At 36.3% G+C, this 22290-nt stretch overlaps 1 pseudogene; it reads right to left on the reverse strand.

Moving 5' to 3' along the window:
• Positions 1-1442: 1442 nt before the first annotated feature.
• On the reverse strand, positions 1443-4525 carry LOC110775342 (protein SUPPRESSOR OF NIM1 1-like; annotated as a pseudogene).
• Between the last annotated feature and the right edge of the window lie 17765 nt (positions 4526-22290).

The following is a 22290-nucleotide window of genomic DNA, read 5'->3' on the forward strand; positions in this document are numbered from 1 at the left end:
CTCCCTCCGTTCCTAAAAGTTCTTCCTGTTTCTTTTTTTAGCGTTCCTAAAAGTTCTTCCTATTTCTATTTTTAGGCATGTTTTTTTTTTCCAAAATACCCTTATATTTCAACTTTATTATGCATAATACCTAAGAATCTTTTCATATTCTACCATCAATTTCCCCACCATCCCTTATTTAATTCATTCACATTTCCCCATTTACCCACCCAACTCCACTTTTATGATTTTTTATTACTTTATTAAAAATATATTTTCTCTCCTTCATTTCTTTATTACTTTCCTTCATTTCTTTATTATTTTCTCTTACACCCAATCATTAATCTTACATTCAATCATTACAAGATTCCATTTTCTTAATTTTCACCTCAAATAGGAATAACTTAAAGAAACAGGGAGACTAGTATCTTACAACATAAAATTTATATAAGATAGTTACTTACAATATTTTTTTATAAGCTAGTTTTTGACAAATTTGCTCAATAAAAAAATAGCAAATCCATTATACAAGATTCAATCTCGGTGACTTCAAGCTTGAATACTAATGAAACAACCAGTTAACCAAATGATATTTAGTAGTACCATTTTAAAACAAAATATTAATTAAAAAGTTTGTAATTGTTGTTCCTAGTTTTGGTTGATGACACAAATCAAACTTCCTACTATTGTTGTCTAATGGTTTCAGTCAAGTGCTAGAGTTCCTGAGAGAAACTAGGGATAGCTGCTGGAATTCCTAGTTAGAAGCAGTAAAAGTTAGAGCACCAAAGCCAATAAAGATCAAAGCAACAACTTGTACAATCGAATGGTTGTCATATATGCAAAGCAAGATGAAGTTCCTAGTCCCGAGTTCCTCTATGCGAAACGAGGAATTCATCTGTTCCGAAGCTGGAACAACCAAAGCTTCTGAGTTGCAAGCTCCAGAAAAGGGAAGACATATATTCTAGGTAGCTTACTGTACTTAGAATTTGTGTAAAATATTAATATTGCTAGAATAGTATATTGGGAACTCGAGGAACTTAAGTTAATTAAAATATTTATCAGATCTCTGGTAGCTAATTTTATGGAAATTATTTACATAAATAAAAGATTTTACGATTTTTAATAAACATCAGATTTTCCTAAAATCTTATTTCCCAAGTAAAAGCAGTCTTGGATTTCCTAAAATATCTCCTAAGATTTTGTAAGTAAATAAAATTGTTTTAGAAAACTTTTTTGGTAGTTGATTTGGTCTAAACCACGTCCAGTGATTGTGGAAGCTACGTGGGAAGTGGTCCTCCCTTGTTCCTCAAGACAAGGGATGTGAAGACCAAGGTTACTGGAAGTTGGCAGTTGAGATTTGAAGGGAACAAACCCTAATGATAAATTTCTATAAAAGGCTAAACGTCTTTCAGGAAAAATCACACAAACATTCTCTGAGTATTTGATATCCTAAAAACGTTTTAAAGAATTTTTTCAAAACAGTTTGTGTCATAGTATAATTCAAGTTCCTAAATTCCTAATATATCTAAACTTTATTAAAATCAAGTGTTCTCATAAAAACTGAACTGTATTTCGAATGTGAAAGGATTGAGTGATCCTTCTAAAGACTTAGGGTTAAGTCTGAAAGCAAGAGAGAAAGAAGAGCACTGTAATCAGAGTTGATTGTTGTTAGGAACTCGAGTCAGAGCGGAACTCGAGTTGTAGTGTATTGTAATCGAGGCATATATTACTTTAATATAAAGAGGTTTTGGGGTTTTCCCTTCTTGATTAGTGTCAACTGTCAAGATGTTTCCTCAATTGTTTATCTTTTATCTCTGTGTTTCTCAGTTCCTTTATTGTTTTCAAGTTCAGCAAGAAACTTCACTAAAGTTCCAATTACAATTCACCCCCATCCTCTTATACGTGTTCCTACTGAAATATCTTTACCCGAGGAATAGCACGGACTTAAGTAGTTATTTTTGTATAACAAGTGTTCCTTGCTTAATTACAATAAGATTGAACGAGTCTCTTACAATAAGATTAAAAAAAAACTCTATTGCGATACTCTTAAGATTGAATGAGTCTCCTAGATAAAGGAAACAAGCTCTCTGCATATCTGTAATAAGTAGCAAGGCTACCTGTACGAAAATACTTAAACTCAGCTGTTGAGGGATTATAGAAATACTGTTTACTTTACATTTCAACTGCACAGGGCGGCATGTTGTAACTGTTGTCTTCGCTAACAAGCACAAGTACAAGCACAAGCACATAAGCAAGCAGAAGATCACCACCCGTTCGTGTTGTAAGAACTTCTAGGCGTAAGTTGGTCGGAGTGGGTCCCACAGTGAACGAATGCTGCCACGACAATGGGACCCCACAATCATCAACTCCGATCACAACCCAAACATCAACGTTACATGTTGCAGCGTTTAACTGACAAGCAAGACCGATAATAGAGATGTATTACAAAATACATATCAGCCAACAAAATAACAAAATATGAAAAAGACAAATACTAAAAACAAACGTCATTTTTTAAAAACAAGTCATTTTAAAAAACAAACGTCTTTGTCACATAAAAAAACACAATTTAATTGTTGTATTTTGTCCTTTAGTGCTTGTCTATTCACTATTTTATCGTTTTATTGGCCGATATATATTTTGTAATACTGTCTCCATTCTTTTTGTTTTTTACGTTTGATTTTTACACGTTTATTAACGACTAATTAATATACATTGAGATTCTTTCTATATTTTACATTTATTTATAATCTTATCACTTTTGTCAAAATTCTAATATTGGGAAAATGAGAAAAAATTTATATCCCAGTGAAAAAGTGTGAAAGATTAAGTGATTCAATAAATATAATTGGTTAAAATAATCATTGGACACAAATTTTAATAGATTATTAAAGTATTTTGTGATAGTATAAAAGGTTATGTAAAGAACATTTTAAAACACCCAAAAATAAAAACGTAAAGAGAAAAAAGAAATCCCTCCGTTCTCGAATATTAGTTTCATTTGGAATCATGACACTATTCACAATTGAAGATAATCTTCTAATTTCTTGTTAATACGTACTTCAAAATATATTCATGTGAGATTTTATTTTGCTCGTCTTAATGTGTAGTTTCACAATATCAAATTTTTATTTTTATTTTGGGTAAATCGTTTTTTACCACCTAAACAATTTGATAAATTATTTTTACCACCTAAAAATATAAAAATTGTCTTTTACCACCTAAAAATAAAAGAAAAATTGTTTTTTACCACCTCTTAACCGGAAAGATGGACGAAAACATCATGCGGACCTATTTCAACTGCTATATTTTTTTTAGTTCTTTCTCTTCTCCAATTATTTTCATGTACATAAACTAACATTTTTCTTTACTTACCATTAATTCACATAACGTTTTCGTCTATTTTGTAGTTAAGAGGTCGTAAAAGACAACTTTTATTCATTTTTTAGGTGGTAAAAGACAATTTTTATTCATTTTTTAGGTGGTAAAAAACAATTTTTATTTTTTAAGGTGGTAAAAAACAATTTGTTAATTTTTTAAAGTGGTAAAAAATAATTTAACCTTTGTTTTTACATATGAATCTTGAGATATTTACGTTCAAATATTGAGTTGTTGAAAAGATTTAAGAACAGAGAGAGTACTCACCTTTTCGTGGACCTCATGGCTCATGAACAATGCAATACTTTCTTCGTAAACTGCAATCTTGATTTCAAAGGCGTAGTGAACCCTAGACTTCGCATCCTCGGGTATATCAGAGACGTTAAAAATCTCAGAACTAAAATTAAAGGATACGAGTTTCCCTACACTTCGATATTCTGGGGCAGTATACCAATAAAACACACCGTTTAAGTACGCATCAGTAGATGGTAGATTTAATGCACCAATCGGCGGTAAGCACAGGTTCTCAACGAGTACACTTCATAGTAAGTAACAGGGTCGGGGTTATCCGTTTTGATACTATAACCTCCCAATATTTTGAAATCATTAGATAGCACATCAAACCCAAATCCCACAACTTCAAAACAAGTTCTAACAATGAGTCCTGCCACATTTGGATATGTGACAAACTTGAATTCTCTAGTGGCAGGATTCCACAAACCTAAACAATCCCGTTTCCAATCTATGTTGTTGTCTAAAAAACGTAGTAAAATGACACCATTGACACACCCATTGCACATAGCCCAACAATGATCGGGAACCATGTTGTTACAATCGCGTTCTAGATCATCATCCAAATCTAAAGTACCGACATCGATATCGACATCGACATCGACATCGACATCTCCATGGAGTATAGAGAGAAGGTAGTATGAATCTATACGACCCGGTTTATTGTATTACCCGCTTCCTCGACAAAGTGGGGCATGTTGCCATCCACTTTGCAAATTGAAGTTTGAACTTGGTAGTGGTTCTTGATAAAGGTAGGGCTATCGATGAGGGAACACCAATCTTTACTCACACATCTCGAGCGTAACAAGTCTCCGACTTGAAGCCTTGATAGTATGTCCTGTACTAAATCATCTGGAAAAATGCAGTTTTCTTCCATACCGCGTGCCTTAAACCTGGGTTTTAATTCCAAATTCTCCCGATTTTCAACTATGACACAAATTGTTGTTTCTGCCCAAAACAAGGATGCACCATATAAACAAAAGTCCGTTAATCATCGACGGATGGAATGTATGTATTACTAATGTTGCTATGTATTACTAATCATCGACTTAGGATTAGGGATGGCAGTGGGTAATGGACCCGACCCGGATCCGTGGTGAAGGAAATAATGCCCTTGGTCCAAGTATGCATTCTATGTTAAGTCTAATAAATGCGGTTCAGTATTAATTAACAAGTTAATAATTCAGTGAGATCAAGTGAGCTGAATGCCTAGCTAGAGGCCGCTTCAGTTCAAGTGGAATTAATGATATTAATCCACAGCTTACTCTTGACTGAACCCGTAGGGTCACACAAATAGTACGTAAACGGATCAAGTATTTAATGGCATTGAATACTCCATCTATGAATATTCGGAACCGACGGATCTTGGTTTCAGTGGGAGCTAAGATCGTCACAGGCAAGAAATGAATACTCCGGAAACGATGATATTGCCGGAAACGGAAATATGGATCGTATCGGAAATATGAATATTATCCAAGTCGTAGATGTTGCCGGAAACGGAAACATGGTACGTATCGGAAAATATTATTGGAAATGGAAATATTACCAGAATCGGAAATATTGCCGGAAACGGAAATATTGTCAGAATCGGAAATATTGCCGGAATCGGAAAATAATTCCGGAAACGGAAATATTAAATATTTGTTCGAAACGGAAATTAATTCCGGAATCGGAAATATTAAATATTGTTCGTATCGGAAATAGATTCCGGAAATGGAAATTTAATCGGAAGCGTATCGTACGAATTAGCATCGGACGAGGCCTGCCGGACGAAGGCCCAGCACGAAGCCAGGCCGTCGCCCAGCAAGCACGCACGTCACAAGCCCAGCGCGCGCCAAGGCCACGGATGCGTGGGCCTTGCTGCGTGGGCTGCAGCTCGCACGCATGGGCAATCCTTGTGGCTGCCGTGTGTGTGTGAGTTTGTGCTCATGCGTGATTCCTGAATCTGCAAGAGTCAGTGTATGATTAAATGTCTATTCCTAATTGGATAAATTAATTAAATAGAATTCATGTAGGATTCTAATTCCAATTAATTCGCATCCTACTAGGATTACGATTCCTTTTCCATAACTCTATAAATAAAGGCCTAGGGGTCATAATTTATATACAAGTTTCAAAGTATTCAAAAGTGAGTTTTTTGAGAGAAAATCAAACACACATCTTGCTCAAAAGTGCCGAAATTTTCTAGTACCTTAAGGGCGATTCTAGTTGGTCAATCTTAAGGCGGATCCGGACGTGCTGTGGACTATCTACGGAGGGACGACACTTGGAGTCCTAAAAGACTTGTTCTTGTTCGGTTCGGGCGCAGCTAGGGAGGGCACGCAACAAAGAGTATGCATCTAAATTATGCTATATGATTATGTGTAAATAATATGTTGTCCTGGGTTAATGGTTGTTTCCGCATGATTTATGTAATGTCATATGTATCATAACCTAACAGTGGTATCACGAGCCCCTTATTATTTTCATAATCTAAATTGCATGAACATGGTTAAATATTACAAATTTGCAAGAATTAAAAGGGGTGATTAATTTTCGTAATTGTTAATTAATTGCAAATTGCGTTTATTTAATTATATGTACGCAGTTTTTCGGCAGTTTCTTCATTACTCATCCGAATTGAGTGATTTTTGTGTCAATTCCGCATGTAAAAGGCATTCTAAAATTTTGACAAAAATAATATTTTTCTGCCGAACCCAGAATTCTCAAATTCGAAGCCTAACTATGACTTTTCGAAGGTTTTAGTTTTTCGAATGCAAAATTTCGTAAATTTAAGATGTTAAATTAAATATTTGCGATTCCTGTTGATAAATCTTGAATTTTTGATTGACCTACTGCATATGTTTAACAAGTTTGAATGCCTAGTCTTGTTAATTATGCAATCTAATTTGTAATTATGATTAATTTGTTGAAAATTAGAATAATTTAGAATTAATTTGATTTTCATAATTAATTGTAATTTAATTAGAAACCTATGATTAAAAACCACCATAAAAATTGTAAATTTACGATAAATTTTAAATTTTTATGACCTAGACTTGAATCCATATCAATCGGAAATCAATTGGATAATAAATTTTCGATTTTTCGCCCTAAAATTATGAAATTAATAAGATTTATTAATTTGTCATTAATTTTAAATATAAATTTTAAATTTTTTATGCGATTCGTTCAAATAACTTGCACGCACGAAGCAATGGACGCTTCGTGTTACCCTTAAGGGGTGTTGTATAATGCGGGCATGCGACGACGAGCAAGGGAGCTCGTCGCCCGTGCGGCACGAATGCAATGAGCAAGGGCGTAGTGCACGAGCGCAAGGCAGCAGCCCTGCCTTGTGTCGTGTGCCACGAGCAATGAACGTATGGGCATGGGCGAGGGGCGAGCCAAGGCAGTCGCGTGTGGGCAGCAAGCGAGCTGCGCCACAACGCGCGCTGCCTCGCACAAGTGCGCGCAGCCTCGCGCGCAGCGAGCGCAAGCTCGCGTGCCACGAGCGCTGCGCACAGCATCACTCGCGCGCACATCGCGCGATGTCGCCCGCCCAGCGAGCGATGTCGCGCACCAGCGAGCGATGGCTCGCGCGCGCGCAGCGAGCGATCTCGCGCGCCAGCGAGCGATCTCGCGCCCCAGCGAGCGATGGCTCGCGCGCGCAGCGAGCGAGCTTGCGCGCCCAGCGAGCGATCTTAAAATGCATGAGATCATAAGCTTGATTATGTTGCATGATTAAGGATTTTAGTTCACTTAAAATCTAACCAACATAGTAAGAGCCTTAAGTTCCAAAATTAAAAATTGAGTTAAAAGGTGCCATGCCAAAATATACACTTGCTTGGATATCCTTTACATCAATCTAGTAATAGTTTTCGCTCAGCGAGGTGTTACTTATTGGTCCTAAAGGGGCAAGGTACACAAATAATTGTGAGTACATGTTAGTTTTGGTAAAACTCAACGATATAAGTAAGGAGTCCTTTTATGTCGTGGCAAATTCGATAGGTTTACCTAATAAGTTCTTAGACGTACCTATCAACCAAGAATAGTTTCTAGACTATTAGCAAAAGGCTTTTGCTTACCTAAGATGTTCTAGGATTAAGTCGACAAACTGTGCTTAGTTCTTCAATGATTTTAGGATCTTGGAATCATTTTATTCACACCTGCCGGAACACATAACTTGAATAAAATGCTTAATAAACATTGAATTATGCATGTATGCTAGAATTTAAGTTTATTAAGAGAAACTGTGAATGGTTATTTATTTGTTTATTCTTTTCAATTGTAGTTTTTAATATGGCAAACAACAATTCATTCAACATTCGATCAATTCTCGAAAAGGAGAAGTTGAACGGGAAAAACTTCCTTGACTGGCAAAGGAACTTGCAAATAAATCTTATGCAGGAAGAAAAGGAGTATGTCCTAGATGAGGCGATGCCCGAAGCTCCTGGCGACGGGGTCACTCAGGCTGCCCTCAATCGTTGGATTGATGCCAACAAGGATGTGAAATGTCTAATGCTCGCCACCATGAGTGCGGATCTGCAGAAAACGTTCATCAACTCAGATGCTTTCACAATCATCAGTGAGTTGAAGAACATGTTCCAAGATCTGGCTCGAGTCGAAAGATTCGAGACTCATAGGCAAATTCTTGAGACCAAGCTTAAGAAAGGCGAGCCCGTAAGTCCACATGTTCTCAAAATGATTGGACTCATTGAGAATATGAGTCGGCTGGATCAGCAATTTTCTCAGGAAATGGCTATAGACACCATCCTCCATTCTCTTCATAGCGGGTATGATCAGTTCAAACTGAACTACAGTATGAATAGTCTGGACAAAACGCTCACTGAGCTTCACGGTATGCTGAAGACCGCTGAAAAGACGCTCAAAAGTGATAAGCAGGATGTGCTTATGGTGCGTGGGGGAAAGTTCAAGAAATCTGGAAAGAAGAGGAATGCTAAGAAAGGTGGCAACAAGGCCAGCCCAACTAAGCAAACTGGCGCCAAATCTGCAAAGAGGAAGGTCAGTCAACCCACTTCTGAATCCGAATGCTTCTACTGCAAGAAGAAGGGGCATTGGAAGAGAGATTGCTTGAAGCTAAAGGAAGATCAGAAGAACGGAACAGTCGTTCCATCTTCAGGTATTTTCGTTATAGATTGTATACTTGCTAATTCAACTTCTTGGGTATTAGATACAGGTTGTGGCTCACACTTATGTTCCAATCCACAGGGACGAAGAAGAAGTAGAAAGTTAAGCAAGGGTGAAGTCGACCTACGAGTGGGAAATGGAGCACGGATTGCTGCATTAGCTGTAGGAACTTACTATTTGTCGTTGCCCTCCGGGCTAGTTTTGGAACTGGAAGAGTGTTTCCATGTTCCAAGTCTTACTAAAAACATCATTTCAGTTTCTTGCTTAGATGCTAAGGGATTTTCCTTTATAATAAAAGACAATAGTTGTTCGTTTTATTTTAAAGAGATGTTTTATGGATCTGCTAGATTAGTCAATGGACTTTATTTATTAGATCACGACAAACAAGTATATAACATAAATACCAAAAAGGCCAAAAAGGATGATTCAGATCTCACCTATCTGTGGCATTGTCGATTAGGCCATATAAACTTGAAACGCTTAGAAAGACTTCAAAGGGAAGGAATTCTAGAACCATTTGACTTAGAGGATTATGGTAAATGCGAATCATGTTTACTTGGCAAAATGACAAAGCAACCTTTCTCTAAAGTTGGAGAAAGAGCAAATGAACTATTGGGTTTAATCCATACAGATGTATGTGGACCAATGAGTACAAATGCTAGAGGTGGTTTCAGCTACTTTATCACTTTCACTGATGACTTCAGTAGGTATGGTTATGTCTACCTAATGAAGCATAAGTCTGAATCCTTTGACAAATTCAAGGAATTTCAGAGTGAAGTAGAGAATCAATTAGGCAAGAAGATTAAGGCGCTGCGGTCTGATAGAGGCGGTGAATATCTGAGCTATGAATTTGATGACCATCTGAAAGAATGTGGAATTCTATCAGAATTGACTCCTCCTGGAACACCACAATGGAACGGTGTGTCAGAACGGAGGAACAGAACCTTGCTAGACATGGTCAGGTCAATGATGGGTCAGGCCGAACTTCCATTAGAATTTTGGGGACATGCACTAAATACAGCTGCACTCACTATAAATAGAGCTCCGTCTAAAGCTGTCGAAAAGACTCCATACGAATTATGGTTTGGAAAACCTCCAAATGTGTCTTTTCTTAAGATTTGGGGATGTGAAGTATACGTCAAACGATTAATTTCAGACAAACTTCATCCAAAATCTGACAAATGTATCCTTGTGGGCTATCCAAAGGAAACAAAGGGGTATTACTTCTACAATACATCTGAGAACAAAGTGTTTGTTGCTCGAGATGGTGTCTTTTTGGAGAAGGATCACATTTCCAAAATGACAAGTGGGAGAAAAGTAGACCTCGAAGAAATTCGAGTCGAACAACAAACTCTAGAGAATGCTCAAGATGACATTCAGGATGAAACTCAGAGATCTTTAGAAGAATCTGGTGAGAATCATGGTCAGTCTAGAAATGTTACCCCGCGTAGATCGCAAAGATATAGATCTCAACCGGAGAGGTACTTAGGTATTTTGACGAACGAGAGCTATGACGTTCTATTACTTGAAAGTGATGAACCTGCGACTTACAAGCAAGCTATGACGAGCCCTAGCTCCAAGCAATGGCAAGAAGCCATGCAATCTGAATTAGACTCCATGTCTGAAAACCAAGTATGGGATTTGGTCGATTTGCCAGATGGCTACCAAGCCATTGGAAGCAAATGGGTTTTCAAACTGAAAAAGGACAAGGATGGGAAACTTGAAGTTTTCAAAGCTAGATTGGTTGCAAAAGGTTACAGGCAAGTCCACGGTGTGGATTACGATGAAACCTTTTCACCAGTTGCAATGCTAAAGTCTATTCGAATAATGTTAGCAATCGCTGCATATTACGATTACGAAATATGGCAGATGGATGTCAAAACTGCTTTCTTAAACGGCGTTTTAACAGAAACTGTGTTTATGACACAGCCTGAAGGTTTTGAGGATCCAAAGAATGCTAAAAAGGTATGCAAGCTAAAGAAGTCAATCTACGGATTGAAGCAGGCATCCAGGAGCTGGAATATACGTTTTGATGAAGCAGTCAGTGACTTTGGTTTCATCAAGAACGCAGACGAATCTTGTGTATACAAGAAGGTCAGTGGGAGCAAAATTGCTTTCCTAGTATTATATGTCGACGACATATTGCTTATCGGAAATGACATTCCTATGTTGAACTCTGTCAAGATTTGGCTTGGGAAATGTTTTTCGATGAAGGATCTAGGAGAAGCACAGTACATATTGGGCATCAAGATTTACAGAGATAGATCTAAAAAGATGATTGGACTTAGTCAAAGCACTTATATCAATAAGGTGCTTGATAGGTTCAAGATGGCGGACTCCAAGCGAGGCTACCTACCCATGTCTCATGGAATGACTCTAAGCAAGACTCAGTGCCCAAAAACACTTGATGAGCGTAGACGAATGAGTGGGATTCCATATGCATCATTGATTGGTTCAATAATGTATGCTATGATATGTACACGCCCGGATGTTGCGTACGCACTCAGTGCTACGAGCAGATACCAGTCAGACCCAGGAGAGGCGCATTGGACTGCTGCCAAGAACATTCTGAAGTACCTGAAAAGGCACAAAGATGACTTCCTGGTCTATGGTGGAGATGATGAATTAATTGTTAAAGGCTATACGGACGCAAGTTTCCATGTTAAGTCATCTAAGCAACCATGTTAAGTGAAGGAAATAATGCCCTTGGTCCAAGTATGCATAATATATCTAAAGAGTTAGGTTATGATACATATCTAGATATCCAAACAAAGATTTACAGATTTACAGTTAAATATTCATTATTCCAAGTATGCATAATATATCCAAACAAAGCATCACTAGCAACCTATGCAGTTGAAGTAAAAGTAATTATTGCCTAAGAAGCAATAAAACAGGGTTGTTTAAAGTTCTTCACTGAACTTGGGTAGATCACCTATCTGCTGGCTTGATGGTTCTTCATTGAAAAATGCGTGGAACCACTCTTGAAGCAAGAAAAACGTCTGCTAACTTAATGGTTCTTCATTGCAAAATGCGTAGAACCACTAATGTAGTAAGAAAGACTAGATCACATAATAAACAAACTCGAAACATGCTTTGCCAATCTTAACATCCTTTTCATCGAATGTTCTTTGAGATATGATGATAAGATCTTTTCGAGTTTGTTTATTATGTGATCTAGTCTTTCTTACTACATTAGTGGTTCTACGCATTTTGCAATGAAGAACCATTAAGTTAGCAGACGTTTTTCTTGCTTCAAGAGTGGTTCCACGCATTTTTCAATGAAGAACCATCAAGCCAGCAGATAGGTGATCTACCCAAGTTCAGTGAAGAACTTTAAACAACCCTGTTTTATTGCTTCTTAGGCAATAATTACTTTTACTTCAACTGCATAGGTTGCTAGTGATGCTTTGTTTGGATTTACCTATCCAAGCAGTTCATAGATATGTGGAAGACTCTCCAACTGTATCTTAGAACATAGAAATTAATATTTTAATTTCCCACGCAACAACTCATGGTCTCCAATCCATGTTGCCATTTCAAAACACGATGCTCTATAGCTCGTCCTTATCAATGGTTAACTCCAAAGGGTCTTGCTTGATCCTTTGCCAGTGTTTATGCGTGTAGCATCAATATTTAGCGTATCTTTATTTCCTTGAATCAAGAACTATTCCTATGTACCTTTTCAAGTACCATAAGTATTCTTGGTCTCAATCTAGTTGATCTTCACTTTAGATCAATAGAGATTGGTATATGTTCGTCATGCCTAAAGGCATACGATACGTTTTTGGCGATCCTCATATTATATCATACATGATAAATTCTTTTGCAGAATAATTCCCAATTGAATTCTATTCATGTAACTTTAGCTCATTCAATTTTTAGTAGATACTGAATCCAGCTAAATTCTTTGACATATAATATAGGTTAAGAATCTCATTTAGACTCTTTGATGTTTAACTTAGTAAATGCTTATACATAGTTCAAACATTCTTTACTTAGATTTATTCACATGGGTCGAATATCTCCAATGGAGACTTTCGTGTTTGATTTAGTAAATGCCATTTACTTAATCCAAAACAATATCATAAGATCTTTGTAAATAGATCTTAATACCCAGTATGTACTAAGTTTCGCCATGGTCCATCATTGATGAATAATTTCAAATCTAAGTCATTAGCATTTGAATGTTATTTCACAATAGAGAGATATGTGTGTGATACACATAGGACCAAATAAGTTTTTATGTACTCCCACTAAACTTCTTATACATCTATAAGAATCATGTATATTTTATGAAACTAAAATGCTTATTAGCTTCACTTAAAACACAGTTCTGGTCAATGAAACCATGATCTATGTAAATGTCATATGTATCATAACCTAACAGTATTTTATGAAACTAAAATGCTCAACTACCACCAAACTAAACCAAATTCGTCAAAGCTATTGAAAAGTAATTTCAGAATATCTTTTCATAATATATCTAAAGAGTTCCTAAACTCAGTGGGAGCTTAGTGTTTGTTATTCAACAAACTAAGGCCCAAGCATAGATATATGTTTCATTGTGATTTATTCCAATAAGACACAAGGGTATTGTTTCTACCACGAATTTTTGAGAACATAATGTTTGTTTGCTCGAAATAATGTCCTTTTGGAGATTCGTTTCCAAAATGACAAGTGGGAGAAAATAGACCTCGAAAGTTTTCGAGGCGAACAACAAACATAAACGGACATTCCGGAGGCTTTTCGAAGTGCTTATCGGAAATGACATTCCTATGTTGAACTCTGTCAAGATTTGGCTTGGGAAATGTTTTTCGATGAAGGATCTAGGAGAAGCACAGTACATATTGGGCATCAAGATTTACAGAGATAGATCTAAAAGGATGATTGGACTTAGTCAAAGCACTTATATCAATAAGGTGCTTGATAGGTTCAAGATGGCGGACTCCAAGCGAGGCTACCTACCCATGTCTCATGGAATGACTCTAAGCAAGACTCAGTGCCCAAAAACACTTGATGAGCGTAGACGAATGAATGGGATTCCATATGCATCATTGATTGGTTCAATAATGTATGCTATGATATGTACACGCCCGGATGTTGCGTACGCACTCAGTGCTACGAGCAGATACCAGTCAGACCCAGGAGAGGCGCATTGGACTGCTGCCAAGAACATTCTGAAGTACCTGAAAAGGCACAAAGATGACTTCCTGGTCTATGGTGGAGATGATGAATTAATTGTTAAAGGCTATACGGACGCAAGTTTCCAAACCGACAAAGATGATTTCAGATCACAGTCTGGGTTTGTCTTCTGCCTCAACGGAGGAGCAGTAAGCTGGAAAAGTGCTAAGCAAAGCACCATTGCGGATTCTACAACTGAAGCGGAGTACATTGCTGCACATGAAGCAGCAAAGGAAGCTATATGGCTAAGGAAGTTCATAGGAGAACTTGGTGTAGTCCCCTCCATTAAAGGACCAATAGCCCTGTATTGTGATAATAACGGAGCTATTGCACAGGCAAAAGAGCCTAGACACCACCAGAGAGTCAAGCATGTACTTCGTAGATTTCACCTTCTACGAGAGTTCGTTGAAAGAAAAGAAGTCGAGATAAGCAAAATTGGAACTGATGACAACATATCAGATCCATTAACTAAACCTCTGCCGCAAGCGAAGCACAACTCGCACACTGCAGCTATGGGAATCAAGCATATTGGAGAATGGCTTTGATGTCTCTGTTTAATGTTTTAAAGTTTTAGAGTTTAAATCTTTGTAAAACATTATTGGTTAATCATTCACAATAAATGAAAGGAATTCATTTTTCCATTTAATTCGTGGTTTATTAAATGATGAGTCCCTTCAACTTGACGATATATTCAAGATAGACTGTCAGGACCAGTCCTGTGACTAAGAAATGTCTATCAAGTGAACTTGAATGTCAAAGGTTGAAAATGGTCCCTAATCGGAGTTTTCTATAAAATTGGACGCATAGAAAACGTTAGACGATTAGAATGCAAGATGACTAGTAGTTCTGTTTCTTGAACTATGTGGACATGGCAATGTCATAATCATTTGCATAGATACTTACTTTGGGAAGACTAGTATCGGACAAGACCTATGAAACTTTACTGTAAGAGATGAAAGTCTGTCATAAGTAAATTTCATTAAATTATTAGACACTAAATCCTCAATACCTGAGTGATTTGAGATTACTTGTTTGAGAACTGGTTGCTTTGACGTTGACCAACCGTCGCACCGTAAAAGGAGGCTATAAAGGCAACGCTCAGGTAATCACCTATCAAACGAAGTCTAATCTCAAGATCGCAAGATTGGGATTGTCCTCCCATAAATCGGGATGAGATGCTTAAAAGTTGTACAAGGCCACTCGGAGAGCTAGAAACTGTGAAATGCATGGCCGTGCTCGGATGAATCATAGGCTATGATTATCTGTTTATTTGATCAGTTGAACTCTGAAACCGAGGAACACCTCTGGACATAATAAGGATGACAACTCTTACCTTATGTTCAAGAGCAAGCATCGAGCGACAAAGGAATTAGGAAATGCACACTTGTCCCTAAGGACAAGTGGGAGACTGAAGGAAATAATGCCCTTGGTCCAAGTATGCATTCTATGTTAAGTCTAATAAATGCGGTTCAGTATTAATTAACAAGTTAATAATTCAGTGAGATCAAGTGAGCTGAATGCCTAGCTAGAGGCCGCTTCAGTTCAAGTGGAATTAATGATATTAATCCACAGCTTACTCTTGACTGAACCCGTAGGGTCACACAAATAGTACGTAAACGGATCAAGTATTTAATGGCATTAAATACTCCATCTATGAATATTCGGAACCGACGGATCTTGGTTTCAGTGGGAGCTAAGATCGTCACAGGCAAGAAATGAATACTCCGGAAACGATGATATTGCCGGAAACGGAAATATGGATCGTATCGGAAATATGAATATTATCCAAGTCGTAGATGTTGCCGGAAACGGAAACATGGTACGTATCGGAAAATATTATTGGAAATGGAAATATTACCAGAATCGGAAATATTGCCGGAAACGGAAATATTGTCAGAATCGGAAATATTGCCGGAATCGGAAAATAATTCCGGAAACGGAAATATTAAATATTTGTTCGAAACGGAAATTAATTCCGGAATCGGAAATATTAAATATTGTTCGTATCGGAAATAGATTCCGGAAATGGAAATTTAATCGGAAGCGTATCGTACGAATTAGCATCGGACGAGGCTTGCCGGACGAAGGCCCAGCACGAAGCCAGGCCGTCGCCCAGCAAGCACGCACGTCACAAGCCCAGCGCGCGCCAAGGCCACGGATGCGTGGGCCTTGCTGCGTGGGCTGCAGCTCGCACGCATGGGCAGTCCTTGTGGCTGCCGTGTGTGTGTGAGTTTGTGCTCATGCGTGATTCCTGAATCTGCAAGAGTCAGTGTATGATTAAATGTCTATTCCTAATTGGATAAATTAATTAAATAGAATTCATGTAGGATTCTAATTCCAATTAATTCGCATCCTACTAGGATTACGATTCCTTTTCCATAACTCTATAAATAAAGGCCTAGGGGTCATAATTTATATACAAGTTTCAAAGTATTCAAAAGTGAGTTTTTGAGAGAAAATTAAAACACATCTTGCTCATAAAAGTGCCGAATTTTCTAGTACCTTAAGGGCGATTCTAGTTGGTCAATCTTAAGGCGGATCCGGACGTGCTGTGGACTATCTACGGAGGGACGACACTTGGAGTCCTAAAAGACTTGTTCTTGTTCGGTTCGGGCGCAGCTAGGGAGGGCACGCAACAAAGAGTATGCATCTAAATTATGCTATATGATTATGTGTAAATAATATGTTGTCCTGGGTTAATGGTTGTTTCCGCATGATTTATGTAATGTCATATGTATCATAACCTAACACGTGGATCTAGATCCCTTTTCAACGGATCAGGATCCTCAATTTTTGGACCCGATGGATCCGGGTAGGATCTGAATCCTTGGTTTTAAAAACGGATCTGGATCGGGTCCTAAGTCATTACCCGGATCCGGATCCGTTTACCCGTTTTTATAAATAAAAAAAATTAAAATATAAAAATAAAGACTTAAGAATTGTAGCATTATTGAAGTTTGTTGAACTATTAATATTATTTATGTTGGATTTGTAAAATTTAATTTTATTGAATTCTTGTATGGACAAATAGCGTTGTTATTGAAGTTATTAAACTATGTTTTAAGGTTAAAATGTAAATTAGGGTCGTTTGATGAAAAAATAAGTTAGGATCCGTTTTGGACCCGGATCTGGATCTGGATCCTCAATTTAATTACCCAGCGGTTCCGAGTAGGATCTGGATCCTTGCCTAAAAAATGGATCTGAATCTGAATCCTAGAGGATCCGGTCCAGATCCTACCCGTTGCCATCCCTACTCAACACTACGATCGACATGAGTATGTACAATATTTCACAGCAAGATTAACACATGACACCCCAAAATAATTCATTTATTTATCGTAATAATGCACTAATGTTGTGTCTACTTTTAAATTTTCTTATTTAATCAATTAATTTTTTTTCCCAATACACCCTTATAAAACAACTTAATCACCCTAATTATCCCATTTTTACCTACAAAATATGGTCTCATATCTTATGTTTGTAACAATGAAAATAGTATAATCCCATAATTAATGCTTCTATCCTGAAAACGTGGTCCAATAATTTATTGTTTTTGTCTTTTTATTTAAAAATAAAATAAATTGTGCACTTTTCTAGTAAAGTACAACAACATTAATAGTTAATTATGTCATTTTTCAAGTTTCTTAATTTCCGTGAAAAATGTCAAATGTACTTGTATTATGGGATGGAGGGAATATAAGTTAAAAATCAATGTTGTAAACTGTATTTTGAATTATGAAAAAGTAAATACATAAACTAGACTACGACGATATAATCTCTGTCCTTAGGATAAATATTAACCCCCACTATATTGCTGATGGGATTCAAAGCTAATTTACCCCCATGATTCTCTAATCACGAATGGAATACGGCAAACTCAACATTCACAAGAACATGTATTTTGGAAGAAACTGACATTATATTGTAAGAAATATGAGAAACGTAATCAACATTGTGCATTAGGTTAAATAGGAAATATATGGCAGTTACTAAATATATAACTGCCCTTGGTATTATCCTATTTAAAATAAATAATTATTTAATATCGAAATATTAATTAATTAATTAACCGCAAAAAGATTAACGTTAAGTATGTTATTCAATAAATCGTGCAAAGTGTTAAGTCTTGATAAATAATATATAGTCATATTACTAACTCAATAGTAGCACGTCAAGCCCAATGCTCCATTTGGAGCAACAACTCCACCCAACACATATTTAATATACGTTTATTTAAAGATATTCTAAACTATACATCATATGTCTTACACCTGGAAGCGCACGCACAAAGTGAAGACTATTATCTAACAATCCATGCATTGCATGTAGTGATATAGACTTGGCATAAGCAACCAATTCCAAGGAATATCCTGGCCACAATCACAAGCCCTAAGCGAATACTAACTTTGATTTGATAAAAGAGATCATTAACGGATTTGTAATATCATATTGCATGGCATATCAACTGCATCTAATAACTAATGCAAATTTAAAAAAAAAAAAAAAAAAAAGATATTTCTAAGTGGTATCTTGAAATTATGATATTTAAGTCGAAAATTTGCACTGTAACAGAGAAATCAGAAGTTTTGATCATAAGAAAAAGTAAGGGATTCAAATTAATTTAAAAGCACAAGAGTTTAACAATAGAATTAAGATTTGAGAGAGAAAAGCAAACCTCGATCATATGCTGATCTTGAAGAGGTCACCGTTAAAGCCTTAAAAGCGGTAAAGGGGATAAGAAGCAAGGTGTAGAAGATAAATAATGAAGTATCTATCTATCTATACTAATATATTAAAAGGCGTTGAGAAAAATGTCCATGTGGTACATAGTACTCTTCCCTTTGCGCCACATCATCCACTCACCAAATGATATGTCATATCATGGACAACCAAAAATCAATACGTATAATGAGGTTTGAACTCCTGACCTCAAGTGTGGAGAATAACTCTCATTACCATCTTAACCAACAACCATTTGTGGTATATCTCTTCACATTAATTTATAAATGAATGTTAATATGAAGTTTACAACAACTAAACTTTTATGTGATTTTTTATTTTCTATTGACTATTTTGGAAAAAAATAATAATTAAAGAATTAGGACAACCATGAATAAACATGATGTCATAAGTCTGATAAGCATCAACTACATAAATGCCTTGCATGACTGCATATGTCTAATTTGGTGTTTGTTAATTTTAAATCACTTATTTCCACTAGAAAACAAATTATAAATTGTAAGATGATGCAATTGAAAAATTATTTCTCATGATAAATGACTTAGTGCGTTTGTGTAGTTGATGAACTTGATGAATGCTTTCACTTAATGCTATACATGTATCTTATCAAATATTTTGCTCAAGAAAAATCTAAAATTTTAACTATTCAATGTAGCAATCGGGGCATCGCCCGAGCCACACACTAGTTATTCATTTATTTGTAGTGGTGAAAAGTGGAAAAATGACACGGTGAGGCGGTGCTAGGAGTACTTATCTCAAATAAGAATTTGTTTGGGACTGTTATATATGGAGACTCATTGGATATAGATGATGATTTTGAAAGAAAATTTATGATAAAAATGATACTCCCTCTGTCCTGGAATACTTGACCTGTTTTCCTTATCGGGCCGTCCCTTAATATTTGAACTGTTTCTAAAAATGGAAATATTCTAACAATATTATATTATTTCTCACTCCACCCCTATTAACCCACTTACCCCCTACTCCATACAAAAAATAATTAAAAATTCAACCCCTACTCTCCCCCAACCCCACCTCTTAATCCACCTCCCACTAACTATATTAAAATAATACCCCACTATCAACTACTACCTATTAAATTAAATAAGTCAATTCAAGTCCCTTAAACTCTGTGCCGGTCAAACCGGGTCGAGTATTCCGGGACGGAGGGAGTATGAAATTAACAAAATAATATAAAAAAAACTACAATAAATAGTCAGAGAAAGTGATATTTATAAATAAACAATAAGCAATGGCTTATTTTCAAACGCGAAACTAGTCGTTGATCAACAAAATGAGTAATTTTAAGTTATGGGTATTTGGTGAATTATGTTTTAGAATAGGGGTATTTGGTGAAACAAGTATTAAAATAGAGGTATTTAGTGAATTTGAAAATTAGGCTAACAGAGGATTAACGACGCATCTAGAGCTGTCAAAAACTGACCCGACCCGAAAACCCGACCTGAACCGACCGAACCCGTAACCGACCATGACCCGAAATTTTGGTAAAATAGGTAACCCGAAACCCAACATGTACCCAACCCGAATAAACCGATAACCGATTTTAACCCGACGTGTATGACCCGAGCCCGACACCCGACCGAAAGATAACCGATAACCGAACTGACGGCGACTGAATAATAATCCGAACCCGATTCGATAACCGACAATGACCTTAACCCGATTTTTACCACATAACCTGTTATGACTTGACATGTGGAATAAATATTTTACGCTTGAATATTTTGAAATGACTAAATCAAATATTGACTCGATCTTAACCCGTGTCCGAGAGTTAACCCAGCCTGAATTTTAACCGACCCAAAAATTATCCGATCCGAACTTGACCCCAAACCCGAGATTAACTACTACAAACCCGATTCAAACCGACTATATAAGACCAAACCCAAAATTGAACCCGACCCGAACATGACTCGACCCTACCTGACTTGTACCTGAAATGGAAAAAAAAAACCCGACATGACCCGACCGAACCCGACCTGCACCTGAGTTATAAAGTAACCCGACACGACCCGGCCTGTTTATGACCCGAAACCCGTGATTATCCGACCCAGACCCGACCCGATGACCTGTTTTGACAGCTCTAGGCGCGTCATTAGTAATGGTATTTTGGGTATTAAGTCATTTATGAGGGGCATTTGGTAAATTTCTGAAAATCGAGTGGCATTTGGTGAATTACGCCAAAACTCAAGGGTATTTCATGAAAAAATCGTAATAATATTCCCTCTTTAATTAACTCAAAGGTAGTTTTATGTCATTGAAAATTGTAGCCGATTATAATCAAAAGAATTTGTAAAGTAATTAAACGTGAGCGAGAGGAATAGAGCTGAGAGAGGCCATGTTGTCAAAAAACTTTGTTACTTCATATCAATACCTAACAAAAATGTGTATAGATAAGGGCAGGGATGAGAATATATAAATCTCAGGATCACCTGGAACCGGCATGGAAGCTCTAACCAATTGAGCTATCCACCACTCTCTGTGTATAGATAATTGTTCATTGTATCAAAGAATATGTTGGATTGCCTGATGTTCAATTACACTATAATAATTAGGAAATTTTGACATGAATAATCCCAACTTTCACCTATTTTCTCAAAATAATTCCAATTTTGAATTATTTTAGAATAATCCCAACTTTAGGGGGTACATTCTCAAAATAATCCGAAATATTAATTTTCAACATATTACAGACCTAAAACGATTAGTGTAAGCAAGAAAAAGAAAGTTTGGCTTATTTTGAGAATGTCCCCTCAAAAGTTGGGATTATTTTGAAAAAAATCCAAAATTGGGATTATTTTGAGAAGATGGGTGAAAGTTGAGATTATTCATGTTAATGTTTCCTAATAATTATTCATGTAATTCAACTTAAATTTTTTTTCTACCTTCAATACGGTCAAACGATACTAGTTTACCAGAAGTCTTAGTCACCTGTTTGATTCAAGTATTATGCCAATTCACCATCACAGTCCACAAGTTATCATTTATTTAGTGGCACCTAAAAAAAACAATAGTGAAAATTTTATGAGTTTGTCCTAATTCGTTGAATTTTGGTTTAATAATCATTGATAAATGCTAAAATTAGTACTTCGTATTTATGTTAGCCAAGAATGATTAATATGTAATTAGTTAGTATTACATTATTACTGGTCTTTCTAGGCCTTGTTCTTTTGGACTTTATTGCAGTTCCATTCAGTTCAACTCCATTCAGTTCAGTTCAGTTCAGCTCAACTTCATTCAGTTCAATTCAGTTCAGTTCAAAAGAACGGATTCATCTTTCTTTGTAATTATTTTTATTCTTTGATATTGCAATTAAAATTGACAATTATTACTTTTATATATATATATATATATATATATATATATATGTATATATATATATATATATATAATTTATTATTATCATTATTACTTAAATATTACTACCTCCGTTCCTTAATGTTCTTTACGCTTTGGAATATGTGTCCAAAGTATAAAAACTTTGGCCGTGGATTCTCACTGTTATATACATCAAAATGTTATCATGTAAGATATTGTTAGATTGGTCTCGTTATGTACTTTAAAAAT

This window comes from Spinacia oleracea, chromosome 6 (assembly GCF_020520425.1).
Source record: "Spinacia oleracea cultivar Varoflay chromosome 6, BTI_SOV_V1, whole genome shotgun sequence".
Taxonomy (NCBI): Eukaryota; Viridiplantae; Streptophyta; class Magnoliopsida; order Caryophyllales; family Amaranthaceae; genus Spinacia; species Spinacia oleracea.